A 27,275-nucleotide genomic window follows, 5' to 3' on the forward strand; every position below is an offset into this window, starting at 1 on the left:
AGGAACTATCGAATTACGCAGAGAATGCGTTGTCATGAGATATTTAAACATATGCGTCTCAATTTTACTATCGTAGGTGAGTGGTACAAAGTACGAAGTATGTATGTGGTGGATGGGGTATGCTGGAAAGATGTTGTTCAGACATTCGTTTCACAAGCTGTAACCTCCACGTTGTGTCACGTGTGAATGATAGTATTTGTAAAGAAAATGTAACAGCTGGTAACTTATTTAATCAGTATTACGGTGTTACGAAAGATTGATGACAGTACTAATCTTTTAAAAATGGTTTAGTTTACTGACCGAAACACAATCGAACCCTCCTGCTTTTGCCTCTCAGACAGTTTCATTTTATCCCTAAGGCGATAATTACCCCCACAACTGAGAACCACTAGATTAGACCATAATAAGAAAGGAGTGGACTGTGGCATCATTGAAGGAATCGTTCCAACATTTACTTGAAAAGATTTAGGGACAACGTCGGGCAGTCTATGCGTGTGTGACCAGGACGAAAAACTGAATCCCGAATACAACATCAGTATGATAATCACTACATCACCTCGCTCTGTTTAGTATCACAGAAGGGAGGAATATAAAACAGGTAAATTATGGAACGTGTAAGGTATTAAACTAGTCAGTATATCTGTCCAAAGTGTAATCTCACAGAAGTTCTTTCACATTTTTCTAAATTAATTGTTGACAGAAAATGCTGCTAGAAGCGAAGACGTGAAAATACCCGCTGTTATTACAGCTCTCGGCCAGCAAGTCTTTCAGGATCATTCTGTGTAACATCAGCACATTAATTCGTTATTAGGAGAAATTTGTGCCGCATGTGGCACATGCTACGATCCCAAGAAGTCCAGTGTGCTCCGCTAGTTGTCATAAGGAAATGCAAGTTTCCGCAATGCATCAGGCACTTTATTTTTGGGTCGGTCGCTGCCAGCAGCATTAGGATGCAAATTACGGGCTCGCATCCAGCTGGACGTGGTGGCGCTGGGCCAGAGACAGGTTCTCGTGACCGTCAGCTCATTTATCACCGTATGACTGCCTTCATTACAGAGGCCGCTGCGCCTCCACCTCACACAGCCTCACGGTGTCGGATCGCACGCAGACATCGCGAATAACTTTGCAAAGCAGATTCATCCCACTGTCTATGAAATCTTGGCAGATATCGTCAGAGATAGACGTGAACCAGAGAGTTTGGCGGGGATGCATTGTACCTCTGGTAGTTAGTAGTTATCACTTAGGTAATTGTATCAGCCGTTGGATAAGCAGCTGCCAGCAGCAAGTCGTATACTCTTAGCTCACTTATTTGTTACATAGTTTAATTCTTAATTTCTTTGCGTGTTTTTGGTACTTGCATTGTTTAATTCATAAATTTCGGGCGTATTATAGTATTTGAGAGTTGTAGCATCGCGTTTTAGTGCCTGAATAGTGTAAATTCGCGTAGACGTCTGTCTTCTGTTTTTGTTTTGAACGGCCAGTGTCCGTTGGTCACAGCCAGTGTGCTCCCTGCCGCCGTTGGATAAGCAGCAGCCAGCAGCAAGTCGTATACTCTTAGCGCACTTATTTGCTACATAGTTTAATTCTTAATCTCTTTGCGTGTTTTTGGTACTTACATTGTTTAATTCATAAATTTCGGGCGTATTATAGTATTTGAGAGTTGTAGCATCGCGTTTTAGTACCTGAATAGTGTAAAATCGCGTAGTCTCCTTCCGCCGCCGAGCAGTGTGTCAGCAGTGCGCAAGTAGCAGCATTACTGCATTTACTAGGCAATCTTGTATTTTAATAACCGTTTAAATTTTGTGTCGAATTGTTTGTGCTCTCTGTAGATTAGTTCAGATGTTCTTTTCACAACAGTTTTTAGCATGGATAGGGACTGCAACTGCTGTGTTCGGATGCAGGCTGAGTTGGCATCCCTTCGCTCCCAGCTTCAGGCAGTGTTGGCTTCGGTCACACAGCTTGAGGCTGTTGCCAATGGGCATCACTGTGGGGGTCCGGATGGGGGTTTGTCGGGGACGGCCAGCTCGTCCCACGCATCCCCCGATCGGACTACGACTGTGGCTGCCCGGGATACTGCCCACATTGAGGCTGATCCCTCACCTGTGGTAGAGTGGGAGGTCGTCTCGAGGTGTGGCAGGGGGCGAAAGACATTCCGGAGGGCTGAACGGAAGGCCTCTCCAGTTTGTCTGACGAACCAGTTTCAGGCTCTGTCTCCGGCTGGTACTGATCTTCGGTCGGACATGGCTGCTTGTCCTGTTCCATAGGTTGCCCCTCAGTCTGCAAGATCAGTGCGGTGGCAGAGGGTGGGCTTACTGGTAGTTGGGAGCTCCAAAGTCAGGCGCGTAATGGGGCCCCTTAGGGATATGGCAGCAAGAGAGGGGAATAAAACCAATGTGCACTCCGTGTGCATACCGGAAGGAGTCACTCCAGATGTGGAAAGGGTGCTTCCGGATGCCATGAAGGGTACAGGGTGCACCCATCTGCAGGTGGTCGCTCATGTCGGCACCAATGACGTGTGTGGCTATGGATCGGAGGAAATCCTACTGGCTTCCGGCGGCTATCTGATTTGGTGAAGACGGCCAGTCTCGCTAGCGGGATGAAAGCAGAGCTCACCATCTGTAGCATCGTCGACAGGAATGACTGCGGATCTTTGGTACAGAGCCGAGTGGAGGGTCTGAATCAGAGACTGACACGGTTCTGCGACCGTGTGGGCTGCAGATTCCTCGACTTGCGCCATAGGGTGGTGAGGTTTCGGGTTCCGCTGGATAGGTCAGGAGTCCACTACACGCAGAGGCAGCTAAACGGGTAGCAGGGGTTGTGTGGCGTGGACTGGGCGGTTTTTTTAGGTTAGATGGCCTCGGGCAAGTACAGAAAGGGCAACAGCCTCAAAGCGTGTGGGGCAAAGTCAGGACATGCGGGGACCAAGCAGCAATCGGTATTGTAATTGTAAACTGTCGAAGCTGCATTGGTAAAGTACCGGAACTTCAAGCGCTGATAGAAAGCACCGAAGCTGAAATCGTTATAGGTACAGAAAGCTGGCTGAAGCCACAGATAAATTCTGCCGAAATTTTTACAAAGGCACAGACGGTGCTTAGAAAGGATAGATTGCATGCAACCGGTGGTGGCGTGTTTGTCGCTGTTAGTAGTAGTTTATCCTGTAGTGAAGTAGAAGTGGATAGTTCCTGTGAATTATTATGAGTGGAGGTTACACTCAACAACCGAGCTAGGTTAATAATTGGCTCCTTTTACCGACCTCCCGACTCAGCAGCATTAGTGGCAGAACAACTGAGAGAAAATTTGGAATACATTTCACATAAATTTTCTCAGCATGTTATAGTCTTAGGTGGAGATTTCAATTTACCTGATATAGACTGGGACACTCAGATGTTTAGGACGGGTGGTAGGGACAGAGCATCGAGTGACATTATACTGAGTGCACTATCCGAAATTACCTCGAGCAATTAAACAGAGAATCGACTCGTGGAGATAACATCTTGGACCTACTGATAACAAACAGACCCGAACTTTTCGACTCTGTAAGTGCAGAACAGGGAATCAGTGATCATAAGACCGTTGCAGCATCCCTAAATATGGAAGTAAATGTTGTTGTTGTTGTGGTCTTCAGTCCTGAGACTGGTTTGATGCAGCTCTCCATGCTACTCTATACTGTGCAAGCTTCTTCATCTCCCAGTACCTACTGCAACCTACATCCTTTTGAATCTGCTTAGTGTATTCATCTCTTGGTCTCCCCCTACGATTTTTACCCTCCACGCTGCCCTCCAATACTAAATTGGTGATCCCTTGATGCCTCAGAACATGTCCTACCAACCGATCCCTTCTTCTGGTCAAGTTGTGCCACAAACTTCTCTTCTCCCCAATCCTATTCAATACTTCCTCATTAGTTATGTGATCTACCCATCTAATATTCAGCATTCTTCTGTAGCACCACATTTCGAAAGCTTCTATTCTCTTCTTGTCCAAACTATTTACCGTCCATGTTTCACTTCCATACAAGGCTACACTCCATACAAATACTTTCAGAAATGACTTTCTGACACTTAAATCTATACTCGATGTTAATAAATTTCTCTTCTTCAGAAACGTTTTCCTTGCCATTGCCAGTCTACATTTTATATCCTCTCTACTTCGACCATCAGTGTCTCATTTCCTACTACTTTCAGTGTCTCATTTCCTAATCTAATACCCTCAACATCACCCGACTTAATTCGACTACATTCCATTATTCTCGTTTTGTTTTTGTTGATGTTCATCTTATATCCTCCCTTCAAGACACCATCCATTCCATTCAACTGCTCTTCCAAGTCCTTTGCTGTCTCTGACAGAACTACAATGTCATCGGCGAACCTCAAAGTTTTTATTTCTTCTCCATGGATTTTAATACCTACCCCGAATTTTTCTTTTGTTTCCTTTACTGCTTGCTCAATATACAGATTGAATAACATCGGGGAGAGGCTACAACCCTGTCTTACTCCCTTCCCAACCACTGCTTCCCTTTCATGTCCCTCGACTCTTATAACTGCCATCTGATTTCTGTACAAATTGTAAATAGCCTTTCGCTCCCTGTATTTTACCCCTGCCACCTTTAGAATTTGAAAGAGAGTATTCCAGTCAACATTGTCAAAAGCTTTCTCTAAGTCTACAAATGCTAGAAACGTAGGTTTGCCTTTCCTTAATCTTTCTTCTAAGATAAGTCGTAAGGTCAGTATTGCCTCACGTGTTCCAAATGGAAGTAAATAGGAATATAAAAAAGGGAGGAAGGTTTATCTGTTTAGCAAGAGTAATAGGAGGCAGATTTCAGACTACCTAACAGATCAAAACGAAAATTTCTGTTCCGACACTGACAATGTTGAGTGTTTATGGAAAAAGTTCAAGGCAATCGTAAAATGCGTTTTAGACAGGTACGTGCCGAGTAAAACTGTGAGGGACGGGAAAAACCCACCGTGGTTCAACAACAAAGTTAAGAAACTACTGCGAAAGCAAAGAGAGCTTCACTGCAAGTTTAAACGCAGCCATAACCTCTCAGACAAACAGAAGCTAAACGATGTCAAAGTTAGCGTAAGGAGGGCTATGCGTGAAGCGTTCAGTGAATTCGAAAGTGAAATTCTATGTACTGACTTGACAGAGAATCCTAGGAAGTTCTGGTCTTACGTTAAATCAGTAAGTGGCTCGAAACAGCATATCCAGACACTCCGAGATGATGATGGCATTGAAACAGAGAATGACACGCGTAAAGCTGAAATATTAAACACCTTTTTCCAAAGCTGTTTCACAGAGGAAGACCGCACTGCAGTTCCTTGTCTAAATCCTCGCACAAACGAAAAAATGGCTGACATCGAAATAAGTGTCCAAGGAATAGAAAAGCAACTGGAATCACTCAACAGAGGAAAGTCCACTGGACCTGACGGGATACCAATTCGATTCTACACAGAGTACGCGAAAGAACTTGCCCCACTTCTAACAGCCGTGTACCGCAAGTCTCTAGAGGAACGGAATTTTCCAAATGATTGGAAAAGAGCACAGGTAGTCCCAGTCTTCAAGAAGGGTCGTCAAGCAGATGCGCAAAACTATAGACCTGTATCTCTGACGTCGTTCTGTTGTATAATTTTAGAACATGTTTTTTGCTCGAGTATCATGCCGTTCTTGGAAACCCAGAATCTGCTCTGTAGGAATCAACATGGATTCCGGAAACAGCGATCGTGTGAGACCCAACTCGCTTTATTTGTTCATGAGACCCAGAAAATATTAGATACAGGCTCCCAGGTAGATGCTATTTTCCTTGACTTCCGGAAGGCGTTCGATACAGTTCCGCACTGTCGCCTGATAAACAAAGTAAGAGCCTACGAAATATCAGACCAGCTGTGTGGCTGGATTGAAGAGTTTTTAGCAAACAGAACACAGCATGTTGTTATCAATAGAGAGATGTCTACAGACGTTAAAGTAACCTCTGGCGTGCCACAGGGGAGTCTTATGGGACCATTGCTTTTCACAATACATGTAAATGACCTAGTAGATAGTGTCGGAAGTGCCATGCGGCTTTTCGCGGATGATGCTGTAGTATACAGAGAAGTTGCAGCATTAGAAAATTGTAGCGAAATGCAGGAAGATCTGCAGCGGATAGGCACTTGGTGCAGGGAGTGGCAACTGACCCTTAACATAGACAAATGTAATGTATTGCGAATACATAGAAAGAAGGATCCTTTATTGTATGATTATATGATAGCGGAACAAACACTGGTAGCAGTTACTTCTGAAAATATCTGGGAGTATGCGTGCGGAACGATTTGAAGTGGAATGATCATATAAAATTAATTGTTGGTAAGGCGGGTACCAGGTTGAGATTAATTGGGAGAGTCCTTAGAAAATGTAGTCCATCAACAAAGGAGGTGGCTTACAAAACACTCGTTCGATCTATACTTGAGTATTGCTCATCAGTGTGGGATCCGTACCAGATCGAGTTGACGGAGGAGATAGAGAAGATCGAAAGAAGAGCGGCGCGTTTCGTCACAGGGTTATTTGGTAACCGTGACAGCGTTACGGAGATGTTTAGCAAACTCAAGTGGCAGACTCTGCAAGAGAGGCGCTCTGCATCGCGGTGTAGCTTGCTCGCCAGGTTTCGAGAGGGTGCGTTTCTGGATGAGGTATCGAATATATTGCTTCCCCCTACTTATACCTCCCGAGGAGATCACGAATGTAAAATTAGAGAGATTCGAGCGCGCACGGAGGCTTTCAGACAGTCGTTCTTCCCGCGAACCATACGCGACTGGAACAGAAAAGGGAGGAAATGACAGTAGCACGTAAAGTGCCCTCCGCCACACACCGTTGGGTAGCTTGCGGAGTATAAATGTAGATGTAGATGTAGATGTAGAACTTGGCAATGCTCCTTTGGGAATCAAATTAGGAAGCGAAACATATGTGAACACCTCTGTCTCTGATGACGATCAAGTAATTCAAATGTCTTTTGGTCACTATGTCTCGCAGTCAACAAATACAAAGGGCGTTCTAAAAATTTTGTACAGTCGTCTCTAATTTTTTTATTTTTTGCAGGAGGAGAATGAAATTTTTTGTGAACATACTTGGAACATTTAGCTATAAGTTGGTATAGAAAAAGCATTTTTTTTATTTACAGGTGAGCCATAATAGGCCGTGAAGTAGTTGTCAGATTGCAACAACGGTCGATGATGGAGTTCCTATTCAAGACCGGCGATGACTCTGTCACAACGATTCACAGGAAGTTGCTCCCTGTTTATGGAGATGACACAGTGGATCTCAGCAGTGTCCAGCGGCGGTTGCAGAGGTTTAAAGAAGGTGGTTTTCGCTCTACTGGACAATCCAAGATGCTGTACACCATCGACGGCAGTGAGTGAAGTGAATAAGGAGACCAGAATGAGATTTTCACTCTGCAGCGGAGTGTGCGCTGATATGAAACTTCCTGGCAGATTAAAACTGTGTGCCCGACCGAGACTCGAACTCGGGACCTTTGCCTTTCGCGGGCAAGTGCTCTAGCAACTGAGCTACCGAATCACGACTCACGTCCGGTACTTACAGCTTCACTTCTGCCAGTACCTCGTATCCTACCTTCCAAACTTTACAGAAGCTCTCCTGCGAACCTTGCAGAACTAGCACTCCTGAAAGAAAGGATATTGCGGAGACATGGCTTAGCCACAGCCTGGGGGATGTTTCCAGAATGAGATTTTCACTCTGCAGCGGAGTGTGCGCTGATGTGAAACTTCCTGGCAGATTAAAACTGTGTGCCCGACCGAGACTCGAACTCGGGACCTTTGCCTTTCGCGGGCAAGTGCTCTAGCAACTGAGCTACCGAAGCACGACTCACGTCCGGTACTCACAGCTTCAGTTTTAATCTGCCAGGAAGTTTCATATCAGCGCACACTCCGCTGCAGAGTGAAAATCTCATTCTGGAAACATCCCCCAGGCTGTGGCTAAGCCATGTCTCCGCAATATCCTTTCTTTCAGGAGTGCTAGTTCTGCAAGGTTCGCAGGAGAGCTTCTGTAAAGTTTGGAAGGTAGGAGACGAGGTACTGGCAGAAGTGAAGCTGTGAGTACCGGACGTGAGCCGTGCTTCGGTAGCTCAGTTGGTAGAGCACTTGCCCGCGAAAGGCAAAGGTCCCGAGTTCGAGTCTCGGTCGGGCACACAGTTTTAATCTGCCAGGAAGTTTCAATAAGGAGACCATTGATCAAATCATGTGACCAATTTATCTCGATATTTCTTCAGATTTTTCGTACAGTGTCACTAAGACATTGTTTGTCTGGAGGAAGTTAAACATCAGAAAGCAAACATTAAAGGAATTACTTCTCAAAAACAAACCCAGTTTTGTATAATACTACAGTTTGAGACTTTAGAAATTATCGGGGCATTCATACTCAAAAGGATCTTTTTCGTCAGATATTTTCATTATAAGATATACTGACCAAAAATTATCCGGTACGGAACGTATATCGGTCCACTATGCATGGATTGTTGAGTTTCTGATCGAGCGAGGTTGCTGGGTAGATTGGAGTTGGGCAGAAATGGATTTCAAATCTTCTCATTTAGATATTGTAGATGAAGCCCGACCAACAGGCATTACATGCATTGATCAAAAATGATAGTGCATTGAGAATGGCTAGTTTCTAGCTGAAATCTAATTCTGCCAATAAAATTTCAAACGGATAACTGATAGCTGAAATCTATTATTTACAAGTAATTACACATTGTTCGCTAACAGCCTCGGTGATAAAATGAAAGAGGACACATCCATCGATTCCAACCAAGATTTTCAGCGTATCCCCGCCTCTTATGAAAGAGATATCCGAATCTGCAATCTCTTCTTACATGTTTTCAAGTAGAGCTCCCTTTAACGCAGTACCACTTCACTGTGATCTGACTGAAAAGAACAGGCTTACTTTTCAATATTGATCAGAATGCAGTCCTACGAACATGTCGAGGACCGCGAGCAGCTGTATTTACAAAAGACAATTACGCTTTGGCCGGCCGAAGTGGCCGAGCGGTTAAAGGCGCTACAGTCTGGAACCGCACAACCGCTACGGTCGCAGGTTCGAATCCTGCCTCGGGCATGGATGTGTGTGATGTCCTTAGGTTAAGTAGTTCTACGTTCTAGGGGACTTATGACCACAGCAGTTGAGTCCCATAGTGCTCAGAGCCATTTGAACCAATTACGCTTTACATACAATCTACAAATCAGGATAACATTCGTCAGTGATGAGAAAGGCAAAGAACAATAGTATGAAGATGCTGATTGTATGGGTTAATTGCTGTCTTTAGCAACTGTAATAAAAATCTTATTCAGACCAGACCGGTGTCGCTTTATTTTAAAGCATCTCCAGAGGTCACTGTAACAATATAGTTTTTTCCTGTTAGAATTTCGTTTGTTTTGTAAGAGAAAAAAACATATTGTTACAGTGAACACTGAAGATGCTTTAAAATAAAGCGAAACGTGTCTCGTCTGAATAAACTTTTGTTACAGTTGCTAAAGACATCAATAAGCCTATATATCTTGTATATGTGGAACTGCAGGAAAAGAGGAAAGAAACACAAATATGAAAATGATTAAAAACGTAGGTCATGTATCGTCATGTTGCTAATTACAGGGCCGGGGTATTACGCGCAGTGGCACTCGACCGGAGGTAAGTCGATTCAAATCCTGGTGGTGGAAAAAATTTTCACTCCAGTATTTAGCTGGCAGGGGGAGGAGAGCTGGTGTCGCAAGGTTCCTGATCACCAAACCTTGCGCCAATGTCCTGACTGAAATGTCAAACCTCTCCGCAGTTTCTCATGAAGTGAGGCATCTGACGTTGTTGATGATGATCCGTCCGTCGGATGGGGACGTTAAGCTTGACGGCCCCCTTGGCGCTATTCGCGAGGAGTAGGCTATTTGCCGGTACCCGGTTCACCGTCTCCCGTCTCTCATCATCAAACAACACAAACATTACACCACAGTCCACACACATACATGTAGTATTACAAATATTGTAATTGAGCATGTTGTAAATAAATATTCAAAAGAAAACAGGGCAGTACCTCTTAGTTTTCGGAAGTCGGCTGCACAGAACCTACAAGACACAAAGAAATAGACACACATCGGTGGATAGAGCATCTCTCTAAGTTTCTGACTCACATTACAGGTGTCTCATATGGACACCAATTGTGACGTGGCAAACGCCACGCGTGCCGTGGCCCACGAGATCGTGGCGCGTACGTCACAGCACGTGACACTGCAGGTCTTACTAGTGCCAGTAGCCGTATCCAGCGGGAAGCGAGTAATTATTTCAGACGAATTCAATAATTCTTTAGTGGTCGTATAAATTCACGTAAGCTGTCAGAGCACACGAGAAATTTAAGACTTTTAGTGGGTACCGTTTCAATTACGTATTGATTTCCCACGAGCCTGCACGGAGCCGAGAGTCCACGAAGTTTGGCGGAAAAGCCGATTAGGGAAATGTCACAAGTTCGTAGCAGGGTTCGTATATCACGGCCCCGATGAGCGCACGAGCTGACACGATTTCCCGAGAATGTGCGACAGCAGGCCATTCTGAAAATCCGTTCATTGGGTTGCCTCTCTGCAGGCGAGAATTAATTCGTTGCGAAAACGCGGAGGGAATCATCTGTCTGCTCATTGTGCAATTACGTCACGGCGACATTTACGAATAGAAACTTCGATAGATATTTGTCATTTTTCTGTATGTGTGGAGGAGTGCGGGGGTAAGGGGGGGGGAGGGGAGAGAATGAGGGCAAGAGGAAGAAATGTGAGCTGTTGTTCTCTTTCATCAGGCCGAACCCCAACCTCTCCGACAAAATTTCGAAGTATCCGGTGGCTCCTTATACAGTAATTTCATTTCGTTTGATTAATTGGCCCAATCTAGCTTTGTATTTGTGCTATACTGCGCTACAAATAATTACACAACAATGAAAAATATCAGCTGTATGCCCTGCGTGTCTTATTTGGAAAAGAACTTACTTTATGCACTCACGGTACTTGCCGTTGACAACAGTAATGCCGATTTTACTCTTCACCATCAAGTTTGTATTCAATATTGCTTGGGATGTTTTACAAATAGTGTTAGTTCCACATTAGCTGTAATACACAGCAGTGTGAATCGATTACTGCTGAAGTGTGTATGAGTTTACTGAATGCTGTGATATCGTCCAGAGATCGCGTTGCCACACCAAAGACGGTAGTGCAAATCGATACCATATATATTAGCAAGGGCTCGCTGCAGTCTGCAGCGACGTATGGGAGGTACTCCTGAATAAAACGCTTCCCATCTTTGCATAGCAGCGCCCTCACACTGAGGTCAATATAGTGTCGAGTTAGCAAGAGCACGGCCCGGTTCGAGACCTCAGCTACAACAGTCATCGTCATCGAGTAGGACAGTGACAGTTAAGCTCTTCGACTGAACTTATAGTGTTATTAATGTTGAACACTATACATCAATAGAATAGTTTGTTACACTATTGGCCATTAAAATTGCTACACCAAGAAGAAATGCAGATGATAAACGTGTATTCATTGGACAAATACACACTCCTGGAAATTGAAATAAGAACACCGTGAATTCAATGTCACAGGAAGGGGAAACTTTATTGACACATTCCTGGGGTCAGATACATCACATGATCACACTGACAGAACCACAGGCACATAGACACAGGCAACAGAGCATGCACAATGTCGGCACTAGTACAGTGTATATCCACCTTTCGCAGCAATGCAGGCTGCTATTCTCCCATGGAGACGATCGTAGAGATGCTGGATGTAGTCCTGTGGAACGGCTTGCCATGCCATTTCCACCTGGCGCCTCAGTTGGACCAGCGTTCGTGCTGGACGTGCAGACCGCGTGAGACGACGCTTCATCCAGTCCCAAACATGCTCAATGGGGGACAGATCCGGAGATCTTGATGGCCAGGGTAGTTGACTTACACTTTCTAGAGCACGTTGGGTGGCACGGGATACATGCGGACGTGCATTGTCCTGTTGGAACAGCAAATTCCCTTGCCGGTCTAGGTATGGTAGAACGATGGGTTCGATGACGGTTTGGATGTACCGTGCACTATTCAGTGTCCCCTCGACGATCACCAGTGGTGTACGGCCAGTGTAGGAGATCGCTCCCCACACCATGATGCCGGGTGTTGGCCCTGTGTGCCTCGGTCGTATGCAGTCCTGATTGTGGCGCTCACCTGCACGGCGCCAAACACGCATACGACCATTATTGGCACAAAGGCAGAAGCGACTCTCATCGCTGAAGACGACACGTCTCCATTCGTCCCTCCATTCACGCCTGTCGCGACACCACTGGAGGCGGGCTGCACGATGTTGGGGCGTGAGCGGAAGACGGCCTAACGGTGTGCGGGACCGTAGCCCAGCTTGATGGAGACGGTTGCGGATGGTCCTCGCCGATACCCCAGGAGCAACAGTGTCCCTAATTTGCTGGGAAGTGGCGGTGCGGTCCCCTACGGCACTGCGTAGGATCCTACGGTCTTGGCGTGCATCCGTGCGTCGCTGCGGTCCGGTCCCAGGTCGACGGGCACGTGCACCTTCCGCCGACCACTGGCGACAACATCGATGTACTGTGGAGACCTCACGCCCCACGTGTTGAGCAATTCGGCGGTACGTCCACCCGGCCTCCCGCATGCCCACTATACGCCCTCGCTCAAAGTCCGTCAACTGCACATACGGTTCACGTCCACGCTGTCGCGGCATGCTACCAGTGTTAAAGACTGCGATGGAGCTCCGTATGCCACGGCAAACTGGCTGACACTGACGGCGGCGGTGCACAAATGCTGCGCAGCTAGCGCCATTCGACGGCCAACACCGCGGTTCCTGGTGTGTCCGCTGTGCCGTGCGTGTGATCATTGCTTGTACAGCCCTCTCGCAGTGTCCGGAGCAAGTATGGTGGGTCTGATACACCGGTGTCAATGCGTTCTTTTTTCCATTTCCAGGGGTGTATTATACTAGAATTGACATGTGATTACATTTTCACGCAATTTGGGTGCATAGATCCTGAGAAATCAGTACCCAGAACAACCACCTCTGGCCGTAATAACGGTCTTGGTACGCCTGGGCATTGACTCAAACAGAGGTTGGATGGCGTGTACAGGAACAGCTGCTCATGCAGCTTCAACACGATACCACACTTCATCAAGAGTAGTGACTGGCGTATTGTGACGAGCCAGTTGCTCGGCCCCCATTGACCAGACGTTTTCAATTGGTGAGAGATCTGGTGAATGTGCTGGCCAGGGCAGCAGTCAAACATTTTCTGTATCCAGAAAGGCCCGTACAGGACCTGCAACATGCGGTCGTGCATTATCCTGCTGAAATGTAGGGTTTTGCAGGGATCGAATGAAGGGTAGAGCCACGGGTCGTAACACATCTGAAATGTAACGTCCACTGTTCAAAGTGCCGTCAGTGCGAACAAGAGGTGACCGAGACGTGTAACCAATGCCACCCCATACCATCACGCCGGGTGATACGACAGTATGGCGATGACGAATACACGCTTACAATGTGCGTTCACCACGATGTCGCCAAACACGGATGCGACCATCATGATGCTATAAACAGAACCTGGATTCATCCAAAAAATGACGTTTTTGCCATTCGTGCACCCAGGTTCGTCGTTGAGTACACCATCGCAGGCGCTCCTGTCTGTGATGCAGCGTCAAGGGTAACCGCAGCCATGGTCTTCGAGCTGATAGTCCATGCTGCTGCAAATGTCATCGAACTGTTCGGGCAGATGGTTGTTGTCTTGCAAACGTCCCCATCTATTGACTCAGTGATACGAGGCCGTTGGGATCCAGCACGGCGTTCCGTATTACCCCCCTGAACTCACCGATTCCATATTCTGCTAACAGTCATTGGATCTCGACCCACGTGATCAGCAATGTCGTGATACGATAAACCGCAATCGGGATAGGCTACAATCCGACCTTTATCAAAGTCGGAAACATGATGGTACGCATTTCTCCTCCTTACACGAGGCATCACAAGAACATTTCACCAGGCAACGCCGGTCAACTGCTGTTTGTGAATAAGAAATAGGTTGGAAACTTTCCTCATGTCAGCACGTTGTAGGTGTCGCCACCAGCGCCAACCTTGTGTGAATGCTCTGAGAAGCTAATCATTTGCATATCACAGCATCATCTTCCTGTCGGTTAAATTTCGCGTTTGTAGCACGTCATCTTCGTGGTGTAGCAATTTTAATGGCCAGTAGTCTACTTAGTACATCAAGTGATGCTTTGCTAGTCAACGACAGTTGTAAATTATCCAATACTCCTGTGACAAAGAAGTGTGTCAAAGTTAAGTAAATCTTTAATTCATTAATGTAAGGCACTGAGGAGACAACTGTTATGGGATAGCGATATGCGGATAGACAGATGGCGGTAGTATCGCGTACACAAGGTATGAAAGGGCAATGCGCTGGCGGAGCTATCATTTGTACTCAGGTGATTCATGTGAAAAGTTTCCAACGTGATTATGGCCGCACGGCGGGAATTAATAGACTTTGAACGCGGAACAGTAATTGGAGCTAGACGTATGCGACATTCCATTTCGGAAATCGTTAGAGAATTCAGCATTCCGAGATCCACTGTGTGAAGAGCGTGCTGACAATATCAAATTTCAAGCATTTCCTCTCACCCGGAACAACGCTGACCTTCCGTTAACGACAGGTGGCGTTTGTGTAGAGTTGTCAACGCTGACAGAGAAGCAACACTGCGTGAAATGACCGCTGAAATCAATGTGAGACGTACCACGAACGTATCCGTCAGGGCAGTGCGGAGAAATGTGGCGTTAATCGGCTATGGCAGCAGACGACCGACGCGAGTGCCTTTGCTAAAAACACGACATTTCCTGCAGCGCCTCTCCTGGGCTCGTGACCATATCGGTTGGACCCCAGGTAGATGGAAAACAGCGGTCTCATCATATGAGTCCTAATTTCAGTTGGTAAGAGGTGATGGTAGGATTCGAGTGTGATGCAGACTCCACGAAGCCACAGACCCAAGTTGTCAAGCAAGCTGGTGGTGGCTTCATAATTGTGTGGGCTGTGTTTAGATGGTATGGACTGGGTTCTCTGCTCCAACCTGAACCGATCATTGACTGGAAATGGTTATGTTCAGCTACTTGGAGACCAACTGCAGCCATTTGTGGCTTTCATGTTCCCAAAACAACGATGTTATGTCACCGAGCCACAGTTGTTCGCGATTGGTTTGAAGAACATTCTGGACAATTCGAGCGAATCATTTGGCCACCCAGATTGTCCGACATGAATCCCATCGAACATTTATTGGACATAATCGAGATATCAATTCGTGCAAAAAATCTTGCACCAGCAACATTTTTGCACTTATAGAAAGCTGTGGGGGTAATATATCTCATTATTTCTGCAGGGGACATCCAACGACTTTTCGAGCCCATGGCCCGTCGAGTTGCTGGACTACGCCGGGCTAAAGCAGGTGCGACGCGACATTAGGAGGTATCCCATGACTTCTGTCGCTTCATTGTGTATTCTCGTCTTAACACTTCGCCGTTCGGCGACACCACAGTGGTGTCGTGCGCGAAATAGCGGTCAACGACCAGCGACACCACAGTGGTGTCGTGTGCATAGTATAGCGCAGTGGCCGGCGACAGCACTTTAGTATCTTTTTCATTCTATTGGTGTTTTGTTTAGGTAACAATAAGTTACATACGTCAACAAGTTTTTTGTTCATATAAGTTCTTTTGCACTTTCATCATGGCAGACAAAAGAGACGATACAATTATTTACGATGAATGCGCGGTCGTCTTGTCTGACGTTCTTGACGACTTGGCCGATTGCGAAGGAGACATTGGATATAAAAAAAATGAAAGTGAAGCAGAATCGTCGGAAGATAGTGAAATACGTCCAAGAAGAATTCGGCGAACGCTATGGTTGCCAACTGATTCGGATGAATCAGACGAAGAAGACAGACTATGATTTACTGAGGACCAATAACAAATTTGAAGGATCTCCCGGTCCACACATGTTTTCCAAAGATACACAGAACGTCGTGGGTATCGTAGAATTATATATTGAGAACGATCTATTTGAATATATTAGTAACGAATATATTAGTAACGAAACCAACAAGTAGAACAGTCAAAATTGCAATAGAAGGAAACTGGATAAAAAAATGCCAGATTTGTCGACGTTACGGGACCCGAACTTAGAAAATAGTTTGGGATTTCTATTCTTATGGGAACTGTAAAAAAAGCAAGGATCCTTGATTATTTGTCAACGAATCCGTTGATAGACAGCCCGATATTTCGCAAAACAATGCCCCACAACCGATTCAGACAAATATTATAATTTTTATATTTTTCCGACAACAACAATGAAAATGCCGACCGGCTTTTCAAAGTGGAATTCGTAATTGATTATTTTTCCGAAAAGTTTAAAGAAACGTTTAATCTAAATCAAAACATCTCAGTTGATGAAGGAATGATACCGTGGCATGGGCAGTTAAATTTTAAAGTTTACAATCCGTAGAAAATTAGGAAATATGGCATACTCATTCAGATGCTGTGTGATTCGAGTACGGGATACATTTCCTCAGTCAAGATATATTCCGGCGCTGGACAACCTTTAGCAAAAACAGTGATGGAACTACTGACACCTTCTTATTGAAAGTGGCATCACCTCTACATGGATAATTATTATAACAGTGTAGAACTTGCAGAGAAGTTACTTGAAAAGAAAATTCGAGTTTGTAGAACGATACGGCAAAATAGAGGATTTCCGGAAAAATAAAGCGCGCAAAAGTCGTTGTGTTTGAAGCTGGTCATCAACGGAAAGGTGACAAGAGGCCGGCGACAAGCCAAGTCAATCCGATTAGCGCTGCCGGCGCAAAGCGGATAAATTTGTACGAGACGTGCGGACGGCATATCGCTCTTTATGATAGTTAACAAATTTCAGACTTTTTTACAGTTAAGATAAAATGGGAAATTTCATGCCATGCGTGCACTAATACTGATCTACCACGATGTTCCTTTTCGTCTTCGTTTCTTCATAAATTAACTTAAATCACCGATAGAGCAAGTTTTATTCGATTAACATTAACAGCACAGTTTAATAATATTATTATAGAGACCAAAGTTCGTCTTTCATTAAAAACACATATAAATTATCTAGTAGAAAGCTTCGGAAACTCTTTAAGACTGTTCGCAGATGATGCGTTTGTGTATGTGATAGCCGGCCGCGGTGGCCGAGCGGTTCTAGGCGCTACAGTCTGGAACTGCGCGACCGCTACGGTCGCAGGTTCGAATCCTGCCTCGGGCATGGAAGTGTGTGACGTCCTTAGGTTAGTTAGGTTTAAGTAGTTCTAAGTTCTAGGGGACTGATGACCTCAGAAGTTAAGTCCCATAGTGCTCAGAACCATTTGAACCATTTTTGTCTATACGATAATAGCAACGCCAGATAACAGCACCGATTTGTAAAATGACCTACAGAAGATTAAAGAATGGTGCAGTCCCTGGCAGTTGATCCTGAACTTAAATAAATGTAACATATTATGCATACAGAAGAAAAGAAATCCAGTACTGTACAACAACACTATTGATGACAAATTGCTGGAAACAGTATACACTATAAATTATGTAGAAGTAACTATCACTAAAAACATTTATTGGAATGACCACATAAAACAAATAGCTCGAAAAGCAGACACCAGACTGAGATTCATTGGAAGAAAAAGAAATGTAGCTCACCAACGAAAGAAGTGGTTTACAAGGCGCTTGTCAGACCGATTCTTGAATATTGTTCATCAATTTGGGACCCTTAGCAGGTAGGACTGATAGAAGAAACAGAGGAGATCCAATGATGAGAGGCGCGTTTCGTCACTGGATCGTTTAGCCAGGGCGATAGCATTACAGGTATGCTCAACAAACCCCAGTGGCAGGCGCTGTTGTGTATCACGAAGAGGTTTACTATTGAAATTTCGAAAGACTAATTTCCTGGAAGAGTCGACAACATATTACTTCCTCCCACATACATCTCGCGAAATGACTACGATGAAACAATTCGAGAAATTAGAGCCAATAAAGAGGCCTACCGACAATAATTCTTCCCACTCACCATTCACGAGTGGAACAGGTAAGGAAGATCAGTTAGTGCTACCACGCATCGTTCAGTAGTTTTGGGAGTATTGATGTAGATGCTTTAATGAGTTAAAAATTCTGAAAGTTTGAAATAGAAAGAAATCCTATAACGTCTAGTATATTGTTGTTTAACACCTGTCTTAAGCATATTACTGGTGATTATGCATATCCACTACAATCAAGTGGTTAAAATGGCTCTGAGCACTATGGGACTTAACTTCTGAGGTCATCAGTCCTCTATAACTTAGAACTACTTAAACGTAACTAACCTGAGGACATCACACACATCCATGCCCAAGGCAGGATTCGAACCTGCGACCGTAGCGGTCGGGCGGTTCCAGATGTAGTGCCTAGAACCGCTCGGCTAACCCGGCCGGCCCCACTACAATCCGTACGAAGTTATTGTGTACGTATTTTATAACTAATTTTTCGAGAGGTTCTAACTTTTGAATGACTTGAGAGATTCTTGTTAAATTTTTTTGTAGACTTTGGTGATTTGCAATATGGTATTTTAAGATCAACTGCAGTGTTTCTGGGGAAACTATGGTTTTGAAACTTAATTCTACGCATAATGCTATGTTAACAAAGAAAAATACTGGTGCAGGGACCAATTTTTTTCATGTAATAGAAGGGTAAGAGGTACATTTAGATCTTTTGATGAAAGACATATTAGCAGTAGCGAGGTTTTAGTTTTCACTGCTATTTTTCTCTGAGGTCTACCCGACCTTGAAGTCTGCTGTCAGCCTTGAAGCGGTATGCGTTAGCGCAGCATCCGTTCAGTTCTCAGAAATCGATAGCGAACCCAAGATTAACAGGATGGTGCAGCATTTTCCGCGGTAAGAAAAACGAACTGTGCTCACTCAGTTGTAAAGACAATGTCATTCCCCTCTGCGACACGTACCGCCTCTTTATTCCACTTGGTTCCACACAGAGGTACAGTCGATCAAATGTTTTTCCGGGATTTCGGAAAATCTTTCTGATCTGGAACCAAATGGTCGCAGGGATTGTTGCTGTATCAGTGGCGGCCCGCCAGTTACTCAACAACTTCTCGCGTCATTGAGTCTGTCTGGTCGTTTGTCTAGTGAGCCGTGAAAGATTCCACTCACTGCAGCAGAAAGAGGCTATTCCGCTCCCGCATACGTCTTTTGGGAACTTCGAGTAACACTGCGGTAACTCTCCCAGCATCTCGTCTTTCTTCTTACCACCGACACCGATGTAATAAGCAACGGAATAATCATTCGTTTTCCAAAAGTGTAGGGGAAGTTATCGGTTGCGATCTTGTTAAAGCATCTAGCATGGCGTTTACCTGCAGTGATTTAGGGTACACACGGCGGACATAAATCAGGGAGTCGGCCCGAGACTCAATCGGCTGTCCACCCACCTATGATTCGAGCACTTAGCCGCTTCTTGTAATTCACGCTCGCATCCTGGGGGAGAAGTAATGGAGGTACTCTGCCACTGCAGTCGTTCTGCTTAATAATATGCACTAACCATTGTTCTCCCAGCTAAGTTAATACATTGAATCTCATCTTTTCGTTTCGTAGTTACCACGGAAACCACTGTCTCTGGGACAAAATAAAATGAATTACATACCTGCAAAAAGGTTCATTCAGCTTATACCTTACAAAGTGCTGTTTTGGAGCGCAGCTCCACTAGATGAAGAGTGTTGTATAGGGAAGGACTGTTTCGGTTACACCAGGTATGCAGAATGTGCTAAACCATTACCGAAAAAGAAATATATGATGCTTGTTTAGGGTCCTAAACTCAGTACTAATGGTCGGAAATGAATATTTAAATAAGTATCCTGCTCTCCCTCTCTCTATTTACAAAAATCCCGTCAGTCCAAAATGTTTCGCGACTGGATTAATAAAAAATGGAGAAACATTAAGGTGGTCGTGGTGTTGCAGGTGTTTTACATCTTCCTCTCTCCCTTCTCCCCATCCCCAGCCCCCACCCACCCCTACTTGAATGCAATGCACAGAATGTTCGTCGAACGATGTAAAATTTTCAAGAAAGTTCTCCTTCGGTGTGTTGTTCAACTCACGCATCGCATTGGCTCGAATGTCGGTTTTTTCGTCAAAGGGTTAGTTGACCATTCTGCGCTTTATCGTTTTGTGGTAGGTTCGTACTGATGTCACCGAGTCTCGTCACCTGTTATGATATTTTCGATAAGAGAATCGTCTACGTTGTGCATTTCAGTCATTTTTTCGGAAGTCAAGGCGTGCGCGGAATAAACTTTGCAAACACTTTTCTCTTTTTCAAAACCTTCTAGAGGATGTCTTGAATACTTGATTTAGAGATACTGCTCCCTAGCAATTTGCGACATAATAACTTGACATATTACGGTCGCACCTGCATTTCTTAAAACCGCCCACCCACAACTGACTGGTCGATGCATATATGTTGTTTACAACTGTTAGTTCAAGCTGCCGTCGTAGTTATGGCATCGATGTGTCTTATACGCCAGGAATAAAATGAGCCTCGGAACATTATGAACGGATGGTATATATGTGTTATAAACAGGACTCTATAGTTAGACATGTTTCCTTGAAAAACAGTGGTGTGGTGAAGTGAATATTGAGCTAAAACAGAAGTAATATAACTGACTAAGCAACAGTTTATTTTTCATATTACCAGCTTCCTTTTTGATTTAATTGTTTAAATGTAACCAGCATAAGCACGAATTGCTTTAAGCAATAAAGCGATAGTTTATTGTTAAACACTGTACGTACTAAGGTGTGGTCACTTGCTTGTCTTTCTACAGCGCATACGTTGACTCGTTTCACATCCCTGAATGTTCTTCTCCTTGACTGAATTTTCTTAACACGATGAATAAATGAATAAGTTTAAGCCGCTAACAAATTTGTTCGATGATAAGACTGAGTTCTGGAGCAAAGAATTTTTTCCAGATGATAGGGGAAGTTATCGATTGCGATCTTGTTAAAGCAAATAGCATGGCATTTACCTGCAGTGATTTAGGATACACACAGCGAACATAAATCACGGAGTCGGCCCGAGACTCAATCGGCTGTCGGCCCACCTACATTGGAAACTTATTTCTACCAAATACTTAGCCATTTTAGATAAAACAAGAGCGCTAAATAGATCTATTCGTACATGTAGTCTCTAAAATTAACAGGAATATGTAAGTGTCCTATGCAACTTTATATCTATGCAGACAGCGGGCAGTTTTATCTTGGCGTCTCTGTACACGAACTGTCACCTTTGGTTCATTGGAGTATAATGTTTATATTGTTATTATTTATTTATTAAACACGCTCCATTACATTTTAATATTAAATGTGAATGTGTATACAGGGTGAGGCAACTAAGACAGGTCATCCCAAATACATCCAGAATGAATGAATGTATGGAGACGCCGGTTCCGCCAAGTTATAATGGACAACATACCGAATTTCCTGACGTTCGCAAGTAATTTTTATCGTTTGTAGTCGACGAGTTACGACACCGACTTTGCTTTTTCTAGTGGAACTATATAGTTTTTTTCTGTAGCATTTGAAAGAAGTTTCTACGAGAATTTTGGCATATCATGTATCGGACTTGATCAAATAGTATCGAGATAATAGCGACACATAGCACTGCGCCCCCCCCCCGCCACCCCCCTCCCCCGCAGGAGAAGAAGAGGTTCCACAAACGTCTCTCCTATTATACCAAATATAAGCCAATACCTAACTCAGGTGTGGGTCTTGTGTTTATCTGTGCCTTTCAATCCCATTAATTTGTGTTTTGTTGTTATAGCACTCAGATAACTTGCTCTTAAAGCTGTTGAAACATTCACAATGTGAACAACAGCCGAAAAAGTGAATATCGTTTATGGCGAATGTCGTGAAACCATCAGAACAGCAGTGCCTTTGTATGCTGAACGGCATCCAGATCGTGCCAAGCACTCATGATCTGTTTTTGGAAACATCATACAAAAAAAGTTGTAGAAAATGGAAGTGTGGAGAATAAAATACGCCAAGGAAAAAGAAGAGCAACTGATGAATGAAATGAAACTAGCATTTTAGCAACAATAACAAACAATGCAAATGACACTAAGAGTCATCTTGCAAGTACGAGAAGGATCAAACAAACGAGATATCTGTGAACACTACACTCCATCGCATTTCATTCTGTTCACATTTCGCTGCATCTACAGCTTCGCGGCAATGATTTCCAAAATAAGTTACACATCTCCGAATGTTATCTACGAAGAATGCAAAGAAAAGCGTCATATGGCTCTGAGCACTATGGGACTTAACAGCTAAGTCATCAGTCCCGTAGAACTTAGAACTACTTAAACCTAACTAACCTAAGGACATCACACACATCCATGCCCGAGGCAGGATTCGAACCTGCGACCGTAGCGGTCGCGCGGTTTCAAACTGAATGCGTCATATGTATGCAACATTTTTCTTAAGGAAGAAGCATCGTTTACAAACCATTGTCAAGTCAATCGTCGCAGTATGCACTAATCGACAGTTTAAAATCTACGCTGACACAAATAAGTGAAAAAAAAAACAACGCTTCTATCAACGTTTGGTGCTTGTTTTCAAGACTCGAATAACTGGTACCCTTTTTATTGATGGGAATCTAAATGCACTCTAAGATATGCTGCTGCCGCAGTAATTGGAAGACATCCTACGGCACATGAGGCAATCAGTGTGGTACTAACATGACGGATGCTCCTCCCATTCTGCACGTGTAATGACAGACCCTCTTAAGAGAACATTCGGAGAGCATCGGACGCTCGTTGAGGAAATGCAAAATAATCTGCACACTCACCAAACTTGTGGTGTCACCGCCAGACACCACACTTGCTAGGTGGGAGCCTTTAAATCGGCCGCGGTCCGTTAGTATACGTCGGACCCGCGTGTCGCCACTGTCGGTGATTGCAGATCGAGCGCCGCCACACGGCAGGTCTAGAGACACGTCCTAGCACTCGCCCCAGTTGTACAGCCGACTTTGCTAGCGAAGCTACACTGACAAATACGCTCTCATTTGCCGAGACGATAGTTAGCATAGCCTTCAGCTACGTCATTTGCTACGACCTAGCAAGGCGCCATTTATCCTTTGCTATGTATATTGTGATGCCTGTACCTTCAGACCGATGTTCTCCAATTATGGATTAAAGTTAAGTATTCCAAGAGCTTCGTACTTTATTTATTAGACTCAACTCCTTTAACTGTTCCAGACCTCACGCCATCCTGCGTGAGCTTATAGCGTGCATTTCGGCCTCCCCTAGCAACACGGTGTTGGCTCTTCTGCCAACACTACAAAACTTAACATTTCTACACTTTTATCTGTGGAGCAAATTAGAACAATACGTCTATTAGTAAACACCGACGACCCCCGAATGTATGAAATCCTTATACTACAGGCTGTACTGCCGTTAGCTCGAGATGAAATTCAATGTGTAGTACTGTTTCTCCTGAATCACTTCATACCGTGTAGCAATGCTCAAGATCCACATTCTGAGTATTGATATGGCAGCCGTGATAATAAACACACGAACTGTACCTGAGTTAAGTGTTAGCTTACATGTAGTATACTAGGACAGACGTTTGTGGAACATCTCCTGGCGCATAGCCAGTGGTTTGCTCTACTGTTATCTTGATACTACTTGATCGAGTCCAGTACATGTTATGTCGCTGAAGTTGTCCCAGAAATTTCTTTCAAATTCCACAGAAAAAAATTATGTAGTGCCATAAAAAACAACGTCTGTGTCGTAATTTGGCGAATATAAATGATGATGTTTGGTTTGTGGGGCGCTCAACTGCACGGTCATCAGCGCCCGTTCGAAGTCCCACGTTTTACAGAGTCTCATTGTTTTACACAGTCCAATCTAGCCACAGTCACAAATGATGGCCGGCCGCGGTGGTCTAGCGGTTCTGGCGCTGCAGTCCGGAACCGCGGGTCTGCTACGGTCGCAGGTTCGAATCCTGCCTCGGGCATGGGTGTGTGTGATGTCCTTAGGTTAGTTAGGTTTAAGTAGTTCTAAGTTCTAGGGGACTTATGACCTAAGATGTTGAGTCCCATAGTGCTCAGAGCCATTTGAACCATTTTCACAAATGATGATAAAAACAACACAAACACCCAGTCCCCGGGCAGAGAAAATCACCAACCTGGCTGGGAATTAATCCAACCCGAGACGCCGTGATCCAGGGGCAGCAACGCTAGCCACTATACCACAAGCTGCGGTCACGACTGTAAATGATAAAAATTACTTGCGAACGTCAGAAAATTCGCAGTATTGTCTGCTACAACTTGGCGTAAACCGCATCACGATATATTTATTCATTCTGAATATGTTTCGGGTGGCCTGTCTTAGTTGTCTCACCCTGCATCGTGTGCCGTCCTTAAGTTTAGTAATGTGATTTTACTGTGTTATATTATACCATTTTCTGTGTTTCTAATAGCTACTTTGTGTTTCTACACAGGGAAGAAATGATTCCTTTCACAACAGTAATTAATTTTTAGCATAATATCCTTTGTATATACAATATACAACATCGTTTTTATTAACGAACGATGCAAGAAACCGTATTAGAAACACATACGAGAAACGAAGCAGCTGTAACTGGACGTACAGGATCCCAGATGTCAGTAGCGTATCATTTAAATAAAGTTATTTTGTGAGTGAAGGCGGCACACATTCACTAACGGTAATTTCCATCCTAACTGCCATGATTAAAACGAATATTTAGTTTTTTATTTGCCTAAACAACGTACACTTTAATGAAACTACTTTAGTTCACAACAACTCTTCAGCTTGAAGTTTACCAGCCTACTCAAGGCATGCATTAAACCATAATCTACTGGCGTAATTGAAATATGGGTTGAAAATAATTTGGCTCCATTGCTAGCACACGCTGTGTATGATAGGAATGTAACTGATGTTTCACCACAGCTCTCCACATTGTTTTTTCAAACCGTTCGTTCCACGTACATGTTGACGTCTGCTTCTCCAACACGATTCATCACCTCAGATACTACAGTCCGAACGATTCTTTTCCAGAAACTCTGACTTGCTCTCAGTACACTAGAAGACCCAGTCTCTCTTAAGTTTCCATTCACGACTAAAACTTCCTTCCGATTAAGATGAAATCTATTGTTAAACTTTCCTCTGTACATTCGTTCGTCCCTCTGGGTACTACATCCCCATGCACCAGAAATCAAACTGAAAGGAGTCTGTTGATTCAGCCACACTTCATTTCGATTATGTGTTTTTTGTATCGATTACGGGAGAGCTCTTTGCTTTATTTACCGATCGCTCGTTGGCAGATTTCCATATACCTCTGCTACATGGGAAGTACTTACGTTTGACTTATGCTCTTTGGTGTGAATAGCTCGGCCGATGAACGACTTTAGCGTGGCCGTGCCGTGTGAGCACGTTAAATCTGAATGAAGGAAGAGGCAGTTGTAAGGATACAGTTGTAAGGGGGCAGTTGTACTGAGTTGGTCAGTCTAGTCTGTTACGGTTAAACGTGGGCAGTGCTAAGTGGGCTTCTCACGCAGTACAGTGTGTGTTGCTGTGAGTTAGTCGGCGCTAAATAGCTTTACCACGAAGTGCATGTAATTGTGAATTTGTGGGGGAGGCAGCGCTGAGGCGGAAGAGGCCGTTTGAAAAAAAATGGTTCTGAGAACTATGGGACTCAACTGCTGAGGTCATTAGTCCCCTAGAACTTAGAACTAGTTAAACCTAACTAACCTAAGGACATCACAAACAGCCATGCCCGAGGCAGGATTCGAACCTGCGACCGTAGCAGTCTTACGGTTCCAGACTGCAGCGCCTTTAACCGCACGGCCACTTCGGCCGGCGGCCGTTTGGAGGTTGTTTGCGTCAGACAAACTGTGGTCTGATAATTCCGTTCCCACTCAGATGAAGAGTAGTAGTGAATAATCAGGGAAAAAAAAGTTGCTATTGGAGCGCCAAAAAGGCGAAAATTCTCCTGTTTAATTAAAAGATTCTTACTGAAAAGTGGGTACTAGCTGCCTCATTCTACCTTCCTCAGCACCTTTACAAATTTTCTCAAAATTTTTGGCATGCGAAGACACCCACGCTCTTTTTAACATGCAACTCACCTATCACTCCCACAAACTCCCCTAACTGTAACTCGATCACATCCACTAGTCCATCGCTCTAAGTAGCTCATACCCACCCTCTCCTACTTGCCCATTCATACGCACTCATTCGTCCAACTCATTGTGATTATCTCTTCTTGTCTCTCTAACTGTCATGGTCTCCTGTCTCACAGCCACAGTCTCCTTCGTTCTGCCCTGTCACTGCTGTCTACTCTCATTGTCTCCCTCTTGCTCTCTCTTACTGCTACAATCTCACTGATTCCTTCCCGCTGCTGCTGATTCTTCTCACTGCCACTATTTTTCTCTTCCTCGTTGTCATTGTCGTAGCCGTAGCCTTTGCCTCTCATTATCACTAACTCCCACCCAATTCCACTTTCCCCTTATCTCTATTCCTCTCCCACTGGCGCTGTCTCCTCTCTTTTCCTAGCTCTGTTCTGTCACTGTCAACTATGTTCCACTGCCATTGTGTCCCTCTCTTTCTCTCACACTGCCGTTGTCTCCTTAGCTGTTTCTGTACCACAACTACTGTTTATTATTTCCAGTAATATTACTTTTCCGCCTTTTTACCACTGTCACTGTCTCCTTCTCTCTTAACATAAAAAAGCTCGAATATGTTTTCATGCCAAAATTTTTGAGAAAATTTTTAAGGGTGTCTAGGAATTAGAACGAGGCTGCTGATACCCCACTTTTCAGTCAGTCTTTTAAAACAGGTGAATATTAGTCTTTTTTGCGCTCCGATAGGAGCCTGTCTCCGTTCTGGTTCCCTTCTTTTCCCTGCTGACATGTCACTTATATGAAGACAACTTTATGCACCAGTAAAATTTTCATATTTCACTTATGTGAAATTGAAATAACGCGAAACTAATTTTACGTCTCAGACCGGATTCAATGCGCACAAAACGTTTGCTTGTGCTTCAGTACTTCAACATGAGGTTCCCAGGATCCTACTGATGATAACGGAGACACTTTAGGGTATATTTCTCCGTCCTACGTCACTTCATAAACGACATTTTCGCCTTACACCGGACATTACTTGCGTATTTT

Source organism: Schistocerca cancellata, chromosome 4 (genome assembly GCF_023864275.1).
Source record: "Schistocerca cancellata isolate TAMUIC-IGC-003103 chromosome 4, iqSchCanc2.1, whole genome shotgun sequence".
Lineage (NCBI taxonomy): Eukaryota > Metazoa > Arthropoda > Insecta > Orthoptera > Acrididae > Schistocerca > Schistocerca cancellata.